Here is a 14,561-nt window from a genome sequence, read left to right as displayed (position 1 = left end):
CTTGCATCCGAAACCTCAGTGCTGCGCTCTATGTAGTGGCGGCAAATTCCATGTGCTCTTGTTTGGAAACAAAGCCACGTGCAGCTGTCATCCACCATCTTTGAGCATCGTGCTGCCCTCTTTAGCTACTTACCTTTGAAATGTGGTACGTTATCCGCCATCTTGCATCCGAAACCTCAGTGCTGCGCTCTATGTAGTGGCGGCAAATTCCATGTGCTCTTGTTTGGAAACAAAGCCACGTGCAGCTGTCATCCACCATCTTTAATCACCGTGCTGCCCTCTTTAGCTACTTACCTTTGACAGTTGTCATCCACCATCTTGCATCGCCAACCTCAGTGCCGCACTCTATGTAGTGGCGGCAAATTCCACGTGCTCTTGTTTGGAAACAAATTCACGTGCTATTTTTCTGACAGCTGTCATCCGCCATCTTTGAGCACCGTGCTGCTATCATGCGGGCAATTTCGTTAGCTGTCATCCGCCATCTTTAATCCAGAGAGAACAGTGCTGCACTCTATGTGGTGGCGGTAAATTCCATGTGCTTTACAAACCTATGTGCTTTTCTGACAGCTGTCATCCACCATCTTTAATCACCGTGCTGCCATCTATGTGGTGGCGGTAAATTCCACATGCTTTACAAACCTATATGCTTTTCTGACAGCTGTCATCCGCCATCTTTAATCCAGAGAGAACAGTGCTGCCCTCTATGTGGTGGCGGCAAATTCCACGTGCTCTTGTTTTAAAACAAAGCCATGTGCAGCTGTCATCCGCCATCTTTGAGCACCGTGCTGCGAGCAATTTCGTCAGTTGTCATCCGCCATCTTTAATCTACAGAACACCGTGCTGCCCTCTTTATGGCTACTACCTTAAGCACGTAGTAGCGGGCAATTTGAAAAGTTCTGTTAGCTATCATCCGCCATCTTTAATCACCGTGCTGCCATCTTTAGCTAGATACCTTTGAAATGTGGCGGCGGATAATTTGAAAAATGCTTTTTGACAGCAGCTATCTTTGAGCACCGTGCTACCCTCTATGTGGTGGCAGCAAATTCTACATGCTTTACAAACCCACGCGCTTTTTTTTTTTTGACAGCCATCTTTAAGCAACAGAGTACAGTGCTGCCCTCTTTGTTGTGGCGGCAAATTCCACGTGCTCTTGTTTGGAAACAAAGCCACATGCTCTTTTTGACGGCTGTCACCCGCCATCTTTAACCAACAGAGCACTATGCTGCGGGCAATTTCGTTAGCTGTCATCCGACATCTTTAATCAACAGAGCACCGTGCTGTCCTCATGCGGGGTAATTTCGTTAGCTGCCATCCGCCATCTTTAAACACCGTGCTGCCCTCTTTATGACTACTACCTTAAGCACGTAGTAGCGGGCAATTTCGTTAGCTGTCATCCGCTATCTTTGAGCACCGTGCTGCTCTCTGTAGTAGCGGGTAATTTGAAAAGTTCTGTTAGCTGTCATCCGCCATCTTTGAGCACCGTGCTGCCATCTATGTGGTGGCGGCAAATTCCACATGCTTTACAAACTCACGCGCAGCTGTCATCCACCATCTTACATCGCAAACCTCAGTGCTACACTCTATGTGGTAGCGGATAATTTTAAAAAGAAAAATTCTACAGCAGCCATCTCTCGACGCTAATTGCACAAGATGGTAGCTATACATGACTCCTTAAAGGTGCTCATGCAAGATGATCGCTATACATAGACGCCCTTGGGATGCTTGCGCAAGATGGCGGTTATACAAGGCTCCTTATGAGGGATGCTTGCGCGAGATGGTGGTTGCTCTTATGAGGCGGCTCAAGGATCCATGGCTAGAGACGCCCTAAGGATGCTTGCGCAAGATGGCGGATGCAAGATGGCGGCTATACATAGCTCCTTATGAGACAGTCAGTACAACATGTGATCAGAACATTGATTGATGTGTTCAGAACACAAAATAAGTAGAATCGAACACTGTACTCGATACAACATGTGATTAAAACATTGTGTGGTGTGTTCAGAACACTAATCGAACGCTGTATTAGGGGATACCTTTGTTTAGATTGAAACATAACAAGACTAGAATTGAACACTGCACATTGATTGATGTGTTCAGAACACAAAATAAGTAGAATCGAACACTGTACTCGATGTCGTTAACTTCAACATGTGATTAAAACATTGGCTGGTGTGTTCAGAACACTACATAAGTAGAATCGAACGCTGTATTAGGGGATACCTTTGTTTAGATTGAAACATAACAAGACTAGAAATGAACACTGCACTCGATGTCGGAAGATCAGATTGAAAACATAACAAGACTAGAATTGAACACTGTACATTGATTGATGTGTTCAGAACACAAAATAAGTAGAATCGAACACTGTACTCGATGTCGTTAACTTCAACATGTGATTAAAACATTGTCTGGTGTGTTCAGAACACTACATAAGTAGAATCGAACGCTGTACTCGATGTCGTTACATGTGACCCGATACAACATGTTAGGGGATACCTTTATCCTAAGAACCGAACACTGTACAACATGTTAGGGGATACCTTTGTTTAGATTGAAACTAACAAGACTAGAATCGAACACTGCACTCGATGTCGTTACATGTGATCCGATACAACATGTTAGGGGATACCTTTGTTTAGATTGAAACATAGCAAGCCTAGAATCGAACATTGTTTGATGTGTTCAGTACAACTTCAATGATTAACATACACACTGTACACATATCGCATAGCTAAAAACACACTGTGCACATATCGCATACCTAACACTTCAAATGATTTGCTTAGTACGAAAATAAAAATAAAAAATCTATACCGCGTAGCTAACTCGTTCATCACACTGCTAAGACGCTTAGTAATTGTGAATACACTCATACGAAAATCAAGAAAGCACACTGCGTAGCCAACTCGCTCGGCACGAAAAAAAATCTATACCGCGTAGCTAACTCGTTCATCACACTGCTAAGACGCTTAGTAATTGTGAATACACTCATACGAAAATCAAGAAAGCACACTGCGTAGCCAACTCGCTCGGCTCACTCGCTTAGTAATTGCAACACACACGGATAAGAATGTTCCGAGATACTTACATGTTTTTTAAGGGGGGTGAAAGATCATAAATTATATGTACACACATGTTGTCTCCTCCAAGTTGTAAGATGAAATAGACGCAGTACTGCGAGTTTCCACTCTAGCTGGCGAACGGAAGTAGCATGATATCTCAGCAAAAAATAAAAATACGCGTGAGCTTGCAAGTCAGACACAATGATGGATACCGCGATTCAAATCCTGGTAACTTATGCCGTCGGGAAGGGCATCCGGTGAGCATCTAGCTATAAATCCCCGATTCTCGACAGATTCTTAATCCGAGTTCTTTGACGTCAGGAAGGGCAGCCGGTTAACAACAATTATCGAACACGCATCGCGAAGGCAGGAGTGTGCAGCGATATGCATGTTTAGACTTGCAGATTACGAAAGAAACATAACAAGACTTGAGTCTTAAAACAAAATTCTTGCGATTTAAAATCTTAGTCGGGAAGGGCATCCGGCAGTAAAACAATAGTTCGTGATTTAAAATCTAAGAAGAGCATCTAGCTGAAAAACCCCCCGATTCTCGACAGATTCTTAATCCGAGTTCTTTGACGTCAGGAAGGGCAGCCGGTTAACAACAATAGCGTATGATGTAAGAGCTTAGATACTACCAGTTTTGCGTCAGGAAGGACAACTAGTCTTAAAACAAAACAGATTCTTAATCCGAGTTGTCAGGAAGGGTTAACCGGTTAAAAAACTATAGTGTATGAGGTTAGATACTGCTAGTTTTACGTTAGGAAGGACAACTCAACAAATTCATGCGATTTAAACACATTTTATTCCCAAGAGAATCGAACCCGAGACTACCGGGTGAGAGGCATGCATACTGTAGGCTATGGGTTTGTTCTACAGTCCTTGAAGTATCGGCACAGTCATTCTGAGCGAGCAGCGGAATGCGTGTGTTAGCTGAAATTGTACACGTATCTTCCGGCTCAACCTTGAGCGAGGACACTGATAAGCGACTTGTAACTCGCGAACGTCTTCTTAGCTGAGTGTAAGCTCTTAAAACACAGTACCAATTAAGGTTGTAAAATAATCTGAAATTGTCCTCCTCTGTGGTGTGATTAGCTGCTACCCCCGGAGGTCCGAGTTCGATTCCCGGCTCTGCCACGGAATGTGTAGCATTTAGCCTATGTAAGTTCCTAACGTAAAATATCATGATTGTACGGAGAGGTTAAAACACACACAGTGCCTACTCCTATCGAAAGAACCTGCACGGTACCGGCATGTAGGCTTCTCCTGGTGAAGGAGCCTGCACATAGTTTAACGCCTCCTATCAACAGCCCTTACTTAATGCTGGCTTTTTTGCACACCCCGCCTCACACCATAGTTTTATACGACCGGCTGCCCTTCCTGACTAGGATTTTAAATCGCAGTATACGCGATAAATTTGTTGTAGCGGGTTTTATAACTAGATATCCCGGTACCTATACATAGCCTACTCCACTGAAGAAGCCTGCACAAGGCTTATTGCCTCCATCCGACAAATGAATCAGCATCAACACTCTTGTACTCAAAAAATAATTTTCGACCGAGTTCGATTCCCGGCTCTGCTACGGAATGTGTAGCATTTAGCCTATGTAAGTTCCTAACGTAAACTATCATGATTGTACGGAGAGGTTAAAACACACACAGTGCCTACTCCTATCGAAAGAACCTGCACGGTACCGGCATGTAGGCTTCTCCTGGCGAAGGAGCTTGCACATGGTTTAACGCCTCCTATCAACAGCCCTTACTTAATGCTGGCTTTTTTGCACACCCCGCCTCACACCATAGTTTTACGACCGGCTGCCGTTCCTGACTAGGATTTTAAATCGCAGTATACGTGATAAATTTGTTGTAGCGGGTTTTATAACTAGATATCCCGGTACCGATACATAGCCTACTCGACTGAAGAAGCCTGCACAAGGCTTATTGCCTCCATCCGACAAATGAATCAGCATCAACACTCTTGTACTCAAAAAAATCATTTTCGAAGGAATCTGCACAAGGTTTAACGCCTCCATCAACAGCCCTTACTTATTGCTAGCTTTTTTTTGCACACCCCGCCTCACACCATAGTTTTATACGACCGGCTGCCCTTCCCGACTAGGATTTTAAATCGATATCCCGACATAGCCTACTCCTACCGAAGAAGGCAGCTTAACGCCTCCATCCAACAAATGAATCACACTCAAACACTCTTCAATCATTCTCGCTACTTCGGATGATAGCGGGTTCGAACTGGAAGCTGTAAATGCTAGGCGTGGGACCTGTGCGATCATCATTACATGATCTAGCCGGATGCCCTTCCCGACGGCATAAGTTACCAGGATTTGAATCGCGGTATCCATCATTGTGTCTGACTTGCAAGCTCACGCGTATTTTTATTTTTTGCTGAGATATCATGCTACTTCCGTTCGCCAGCTAGAGTGGAAACTCGCAGTACTGCGTCTATTTCATCTTACAACTTGGAGGAGACAACATGTGTGTACATATAATTTATGATCTTTCACCCCCCTTAAAAAACATGTAAGTATCTCGGAACATTCTTATCCGTGTGTGTTGCAATTACTAAGCGAGTGAGCCGAGCGAGTTGGCTACGCAGTGTGCTTTCTTGATTTTCGTATGAGTGTATTCACAATTACTAAGCGTCTTAGCAGTGTGATGAACGAGTTAGCTACGCGGTATAGATTTTTTCGTGCCGAGCGAGTTGGCTACGCAGTGTGCTTTCTTGATTTTCGTATGAGTGTATTCACAATTACTAAGCGTCTTAGCAGTGTGATGAACGAGTTAGCTACGCGGTATAGATTTTTTATTTTTATTTTCGTACTAAGCAAATCATTTGAAGTGTTAGGTATGCGATATGTGCACAGTGTGTTTTTAGCTATGCGATATGTGTACAGTGTGTATGTTAATCATTGAAGTTGTACTGAACACATCAAACAATGTTCGATTCTAGGCTTGCTATGTTTCAATCTAAACAAAGGTATCCCCTAACATGTTGTATCGGATCACATGTAACGACATCGAGTGCAGTGTTCGATTCTAGTCTTGTTAGTTTCAATCTAAACAAAGGTATCCCCTAACATGTTGTACAGTGTTCGGTTCTTAGGATAAAGGTATCCCCTAACATGTTGTATCGGGTCACATGTAACGACATCGAGTACAGCGTTCGATTCTACTTATGTAGTGTTCTGAACACACCAGACAATGTTTTAATCACATGTTGAAGTTAACGACATCGAGTACAGTGTTCGATTCTACTTATTTTGTGTTCTGAACACATCAATCAATGTACAGTGTTCAATTCTAGTCTTGTTATGTTTTCAATCTGATCTTCCGACATCGAGTGCAGTGTTCATTTCTAGTCTTGTTATGTTTCAATCTAAACAAAGGTATCCCCTAATACAGCGTTCGATTCTACTTATGTAGTGTTCTGAACACACCAGCCAATGTTTTAATCACATGTTGAAGTTAACGACATCGAGTACAGTGTTCGATTCTACTTATTTTGTGTTCTGAACACATCAATCAATGTGCAGTGTTCAATTCTAGTCTTGTTATGTTTCAATCTAAACAAAGGTATCCCCTAATACAGCGTTCGATTAGTGTTCTGAACACACCACACAATGTTTTAATCACATGTTGTATCGAGTACAGTGTTCGATTCTACTTATTTTGTGTTCTGAACACATCAATCAATGTTCTGATCACATGTTGTACTGACTGTCTCATAAGGAGCTATGTATAGCCGCCATCTTGCATCCGCCATCTTGCGCAAGCATCCTTAGGGCGTCTCTAGCCATGGATCCTTGAGCCGCCTCATAAGAGCAACCACCATCTCGCGCAAGCATCCCTCATAAGGAGCCTTGTATAACCGCCATCTTGCGCAAGCATCCCAAGGGCGTCTATGTATAGCGATCATCTTGCATGAGCACCTTTAAGGAGTCATGTATAGCTACCATCTTGTGCAATTAGCGTCGAGAGATGGCTGCTGTAGAATTTTTCTTTTTAAAATTATCCGCTACCACATAGAGTGTAGCACTGAGGTTTGCGATGTAAGATGGTGGATGACAGCTGCGCGTGAGTTTGTAAAGCATGTGGAATTTGCCGCCACCACATAGATGGCAGCACGGTGCTCAAAGATGGCGGATGACAGCTAACAGAACTTTTCAAATTACCCGCTACTACAGAGAGCAGCACGGTGCTCAAAGATAGCGGATGACAGCTAACGAAATTGCCCGCTACTACGTGCTTAAGGTAGTAGTCATAAAGAGGGCAGCACGGTGTTTAAAGATGGCGGATGGCAGCTAACGAAATTACCCCGCATGAGGACAGCACGGTGCTCTGTTGATTAAAGATGTCGGATGACAGCTAACGAAATTGCCCGCAGCATAGTGCTCTGTTGGTTAAAGATGGCGGGTGACAGCCGTCAAAAAGAGCATGTGGCTTTGTTTCCAAACAAGAGCACGTGGAATTTGCCGCCACAACAAAGAGGGCAGCACTGTACTCTGTTGCTTAAAGATGGCTGTCAAAAAAAAAAAAAGCGCGTGGGTTTGTAAAGCATGTAGAATTTGCTGCCACCACATAGAGGGTAGCACGGTGCTCAAAGATAGCTGCTGTCAAAAAGCATTTTTCAAATTATCCGCCGCCACATTTCAAAGGTATCTAGCTAAAGATGGCAGCACGGTGATTAAAGATGGCGGATGATAGCTAACAGAACTTTTCAAATTGCCCGCTACTACGTGCTTAAGGTAGTAGCCATAAAGAGGGCAGCACGGTGTTCTGTAGATTAAAGATGGCGGATGACAACTGACGAAATTGCTCGCAGCACGGTGCTCAAAGATGGCGGATGACAGCTGCACATGGCTTTGTTTTAAAACAAGAGCACGTGGAATTTGCCGCCACCACATAGAGGGCAGCACTGTTCTCTCTGGATTAAAGATGGCGGATGACAGCTGTCAGAAAAGCATATAGGTTTGTAAAGCATGTGGAATTTACCGCCACCACATAGATGGCAGCACGGTGATTAAAGATGGTGGATGACAGCTGTCAGAAAAGCACATAGGTTTGTAAAGCACATGGAATTTACCGCCACCACATAGAGTGCAGCACTGTTCTCTCTGGATTAAAGATGGCGGATGACAGCTAACGAAATTGCCCGCATGATAGCAGCACGGTGCTCAAAGATGGCGGATGACAGCTGTCAGAAAAATAGCACGTGAATTTGTTTCCAAACAAGAGCACGTGGAATTTGCCGCCACTACATAGAGTGCGGCACTGAGGTTGGCGATGCAAGATGGCGGATGACAACTGTCAAAGGTAAGTAGCTAAAGAGGGCAGCACGGTGATTAAAGATGGTGGATGACAGCTGCACGTGGCTTTGTTTCCAAACAAGAGCACATGGAATTTGCCGCCACTACATAGAGCGCAGCACTGAGGTTTCGGATGCAAGATGGCGGATAACGTACCACATTTCAAAGGTAAGTAGCTAAAGAGGGCAGCACGATGCTCAAAGATGGTGGATGACAGCTGCACGTGGCTTTGTTTCCAAACAAGAGCACATGGAATTTGCCGCCACTACATAGAGCGCAGCACTGAGGTTTCGGATGCAAGATGGCGGATAACGTACCACATTTCAAAGGTAAGTAGCTAAAGAGGGCAGCACGATGCTCAAAGATGGTGGATGACAGCTGCACGTGGCTTTGTTTATCTCACGCTAGTGAGGTTAAGTTGGTAGCACTAAGGTTTAGACCCGTCAAGATGGCAGCACTGCCGATGACAGGTGACGAATTTTGCAGCTACTGCGATATAGAGGGCAGCACAGTGCTTTGTGGTTTAAAGATGGCGGATGACAGCTGTCAAAAAAGCACGTGGCTGTCAAAAAGCACGTGGCTTTGTTTACCTCGCGCTAGTTAGGTTAAGTTGGTACTACTAAGGTTTAGGCCCGTCAAGATGGCAGTACTGAGGTTAGCGATGCGTTGTTGTCTGTCAAAAAGCACGTGGCTTTGTTTACAAATCTGTCAAAAAGCACGTGGCTGTCAAAAAACACGTGGCTTTGTTTACCTCATGCTAGTTAGGTTAAGTTGGCACTACTGAGGTTTAGGCCCGTCAAGATGGCAGTACTGAGGTTAGCGATGCGTTGTTGTCTGTCAAAAAGCACGTGGCTGTCAAAAAACACGTGGCTTTGTTTACCTCATTCTAGTTAGGTTAAGTTGGCACTAGTGAGGTTTAGGCCCGTCAAGATGGCAGCAGTGAGGTTAGCGTTGCGTTGTTGTCGATGACAGCTGTCAAAAAGCACGTGGCTTTGTTTACAAATTCAAATTTCGCGCTAGTTAGGTTAAGTTGGCAGTACTGTCGCGCTAGTTAGGTTAAGTTGGCAGTACTGGAAGAGGCCACTGGCTGAGGTGGAGGTGGCCACTGGGAGCCGGAGGTGGCGGTGGCCGCCGAACTCTCCCATTATACTACTGGTAAAACATATCCCTAAAGATTTAAATTTATTAGAAGTTTGGAATGAATACATCGAATTTAAAGAAAAAAAATGCAAGTTAAAAACGAGTAATTGAAATTAAGTGAGAAAAGGTTATTGAAGTCTGAGAAGATTAACTTAATCTTGTAGGGAAAGTTGTAACTTTAATTTGTTACTTTGATTTGTTCCTTTAATTTATCATGATCGGCCGCCCGTTTTTAAGTTGGTTTAGTTCATTGTGCTCTAGTCATAACAAGTTTTGTTTCTTTCAAATGAGGATGTCCATTTTATCCTGTTAACTTCATTAGTTTTATTTTCCTAAAGAAGAAGGTGTTGTTTTTCTTTGGTTAAGCTCAACAATTCTACACAGTAACATATACGTAGGTGAATCAAAAGGTTAGTTGCACTAACGCGCCGCAGCAGCGCGCTGTGTGTCGCAAACGTGGGCACAGCGGAGAAAGGGACAAACACAGCCCACACGTCTGTTGGGCAGGTCGCTGTGGTGTCTCGTCTAGTATTGTGTGAATAGCGGCCAAATGCAATGGCGCCTCAACTGGACGTTCACAAAAAATATGAGGTTTGTGCGACAATCCGATTTCTATGGGTCAAAAGGAAGAATTGCACGGACATTCATCGTGAAATTAGTGCTGTGTATGGGGAGCGGGCCATTTCCCGGCAAGGTATCGTATATTGGTGTCAGCAATTCGAAGCCGGACGCACTGATATCACGGACAACCATGGCGAAGGCAGGCCCGCAGCGTCCAGGTCAACAGTGTGAATGCGATCATTAGACAGAACCGGCGCATTAAACTGAGAGAAATCGCGACGCAGCTGACCATGTCGTATGGCAGTGTGTTCGCCATTGTTCACGAGGACCTTGGATATCGTAAGCTGTGTCAAAGATGGCTCCCACGTCTTCTCACCGATGAGCACAAGGAGCAACGTTTCCAGTCCTCCCTGGCATTTTTGCAACGCTATGCCGCAGACGGCAACGGGTTTCTGCGGCGAATCGTCACAGGCAATGAAACGTGGGTCCACCGCTTCACCCCCGAAACGAAGCGAACATCAGTGGAATGGGTGCACCCCTCATCACCACAACGAAAGAAGGCCAAGGTTCAACCTTCATCCGGTAAGGTTATGGCGACAGTGTTCTTTGACATGGAGGGTTTGCTGCACGTGGAATTCATGCCGAAGGGAACGACGATCAACGCGGCGTCGTATTGTCAAACGTTGCACTGTTTGCGTAGGGCGATTAAAGAGAAGCGCCGGGGGAAATTGAGCGCCGGTGTGATTTTGTTGCACGATAACGCAACACCTCACAAGGCCCGCCAAACGAGAGAACTGCTGCAGCGTTTCGAGTGGGAGGTCTGGCAACATCCACCCTAGAGTCCCGACCTAGCACCATGTGACCTTCATCTGTTCGGTAAGCTCAAAACGGAGCTCGGTGGTCGACGTTTTCATACCGATTAGGAGGTGAAGGCCGCTGTCTCTGAGTGGTTGCTGAACGCGGGAAGAAATTTCTATGCATCCGGCATCGACAATTTGGTTGTGCCTTCTCAGAAACTTGGAAACTATGTGGAAAAGTGACGTTACAGTGTACGTCGTTATAGTCGTGTTGCTATTGTATAGGCGGTGTAATAAATGGCCATAACTGGGAAGTGCAACTTATTTTCTGATCTGCCCTCGTATTTACCTTAATCCACGGTTCATTTGATGACACCCCTACTTGCTCAAAGTAAGTTCTTGCCTAATTTGGTTTTTGATGTGTCTTTTGGAGATGGTTTTTACGCTTCCTGGTCTATTCATACTCGCACTGGCTCATAGGTTGTACCGGCCAATACAGTTTGTGGTAACAAAGCGTGGTTGTTGTTCTTGTTGTTGTTGTTTGGTACCGTCTGCTCGTAGCTATCCGAAGGTTAATTGCATCCTTCCTTTTTAAGCTTGTTTACTATAAGGAATCGGACTCTTGAGGCGTTGAAAGAAAAACAAGTGGTAGCCAATTGTAAGATATTTCTGTGAAAAGATGCGCATTTACATTGTTTAATCATTTAATTTGTTGTTTCATGTACTACCATCATAGCACGTGCGGTCCTTTTCTCACACCAATTGCAGAAAGGCAATTTGGTCCATGAGCTGAATATTCGTGGTGTCGAACCAACTGGTACTGTCGCTGAGTGCGCTACCCTCCTATCGTTTCATGTCCAGGTGTCCATTAACCTCCCTTTTGTTCAGCAGAGCAACATTGGTGAGTCCTTGCATGCTATCACAGACTCCTTAATGGAGATTGACTTTATTAAAGGAGGAGTTCATTGAGATACTCCCACTAAAGCACAAATTAATATAGTAAAGGCTAGAGTATACCACTATTTAGGACGCATCCAAGATTTGTTATCAAATAACCTTGAAGCTGAATTCATTTCAGAGTGCACCATGCTCTTGACCATTGCCTCTAGCATTTCTGCTGAATTAGTTTTAATGATGGCGACTAGAGAAATGGAGAACTTGTCTATTGTCGAAAAGGGAAACTGCCCTAATCCTAACTCTAAAAATTTCCCGAACTATGTTGATTCTCTTCCCAGTAATCAAACCTCATATTGTGTAACCACTCCTGTATTAGAAAGCCTTTTATCCAGGTTGAGTGCTGCTCCTTCCCATAACTCCTGAAGAGAACTATTCCGTGGAGTCAAGAATTTTTCAGTAAACTCTATTGAAGAAACCATTAGGTTTCTTGGTTGAGATGACTGAATCTGGTAGTGTGTACTCTGTTACCGGTAATGATTTAAGTATTTTTCGGACTCTTTCCCCACATTGTGAAGCTTGATTCTCCAAAATTGTTATAGGACCCAACTACTCCATGAAAACCTCCTTATCTATACCCTTGACTTCAGATTCTTCTGGTAAAGTCTTTAGAATTTCCGTACGTGAAGAAGAGATGGTTGCCAGGATATTAAAAGGAATATCGCCCTCGTGTAAGTCATACATTTCATTGACTAAGTGTCCTACTAATTTTGAGAAATTAGAAGCTACTTGCTCTTTCGCTGAAGATGTGAAACATGGGGACGAGTCCAGACCCATCCATCATTCTCCTCCTATTAATTCTATGCATCCTGTTCCCTCTCAGTTCTCCAAGGGTATTAATTTTTTTTAATGTTTCATTTGTGGGTCAAAGGATCACCTTAAGTATGCATGTCCTTCGATTTGCCGGAAAGTAAGTGTTTGTTGTTATCTGTGTAGTTCTAGGCAGCGCCTAAAAATAACTGTCTACTTTTTTGCAAAAACATGGCCAGTGACTACCTACTAAATATAACATGCGTAATCTTGTTGAAATTAACGCGTCTGATGATTTTTAAAGAGTAATATGTTCGCAAAATTGTATTATAATCTTTGGTCATGTCGTACCCCTAGGTACTTTTGTTAACACTAAGGTGAAAAATGAGCCATTAGTAGCCTTGGTTGATTCTGGAAGTGTGGTGAGCTTGATTGATTCCAGATGGTATGACCAAATGAAGTGTGCTCGTTAACTGTCTTCCTTACAACATGTTGAAATTAAATGTGTTACTGAGAATGGGAATAAAATGGAAATTCTAGGATCTGTAAATGTAAAATTTAGGTTTGGTGATTTTAACTCGAAAATTTCATGCTTGGTGATTTCTAATCTCTCTTGTGATATGATTCTGGGCACCAATTTCTTGTCTGGTGTTGGATTAGTTTTGGACCTTCAAAGTAGAAATTTATTTTTCAAATTCAGCCCTAATTGTACATTTAATTTGGTTGATGCTCCTCGATAAATTGTGAGATTCCTTGTGTTGGTAACCTCATCTATGAAGAGAACAGTAACATTGATAGTTTAGACCTTAACCATTCTTTACAATAAGTGAATATATAAACAGCTTTAGAACTACAAAGGTTTCGAAAATATTGGCCGAAGAATGTTCATATAGAAATGTTCAAGTTGTGTTACAAGTGGAAGGAATTAGAAATCCGCTAGGTTTCATATCGATTATCGGATCGAGTACAGTCATTCGAGAATATCTAGTCACATGTATGCATATTGCACAAATTCAAATTACAGTACCACATGGTGCAATCATAAAGTTATACACAGCTACAGAAAAGTTCAGAAAATAAATAGAAATTGACATCAGTATGATAAACAAGGCTTTCTCTCTCCAATAGCCAAAGAACGTCTCTCGAAATGCAGGCGGTAGGCCGATAGAGTCGGCTTATATTGGCACACGGAGAGAGGAGACGCAGAGGGGAAGTTATGACACTTGCACATACACACGCCGAGGTACATACTGGAACTTAGGAGTAGTCTAGCGCCGATGACGTAGTCCGGCGCGCTGGCAGTAGTCCCGAAGCTGTGGCGGTGTGCAGGGGTAAAGCCGGGAAGAAAGCAGCAGAGAATAACGAATACGGCGGAGGTGAGTTGAAAATGTTACATACTGCAGAAACATAGGTCTGTGTCATGGCTGAACCGATGAAGGATTTCAAACATTTATTTGAAATAGATTGCAAGACCTCGGGCGGTATTAAACAGATAATAATTACAACAGTATATTGAGATCTATGACTGAACTCATGACACTCCAGATGTTCAGAATAAGAGGGAATAATATCATGTATTTAACCATCTTCCCGCCAACAATGGACAAAGTTTACAATGAAAAATGTAAAGCTACGAAGCTGAGAACTAACATGCATTCTGAGTTTGCAGACTGAAGTCAGCTAAAAAACATAAATGGGGATTATAAATGACGTTCACAGGTGGTAGATGTGAAATTGCACCATTCCCACCGAACCGCGTATTGTAGATATGCCAAAATCCGAAATCCTGTCCTTTGGTAAACGGAACCGTTTCCAGAGCTTGATGAAGAAGGCTGGCACAGTACCACAAACTCCAATCATTAGGCTGCTCGTCCACTGGAAGTGACTAGGCGCGACTACGTGATCAGGCGAATATAGGCGACATTGATTCATGCGACTATACGCGACTGGGGTCGTCCACTGCAGGCGACTTC

The sequence above is a fragment of the Anabrus simplex genome, chromosome 3, assembly GCF_040414725.1.
Source record: "Anabrus simplex isolate iqAnaSimp1 chromosome 3, ASM4041472v1, whole genome shotgun sequence".
Taxonomy (NCBI): Eukaryota; Metazoa; Arthropoda; class Insecta; order Orthoptera; family Tettigoniidae; genus Anabrus; species Anabrus simplex.
This window is presented reverse-complemented; position numbering follows the sequence as displayed.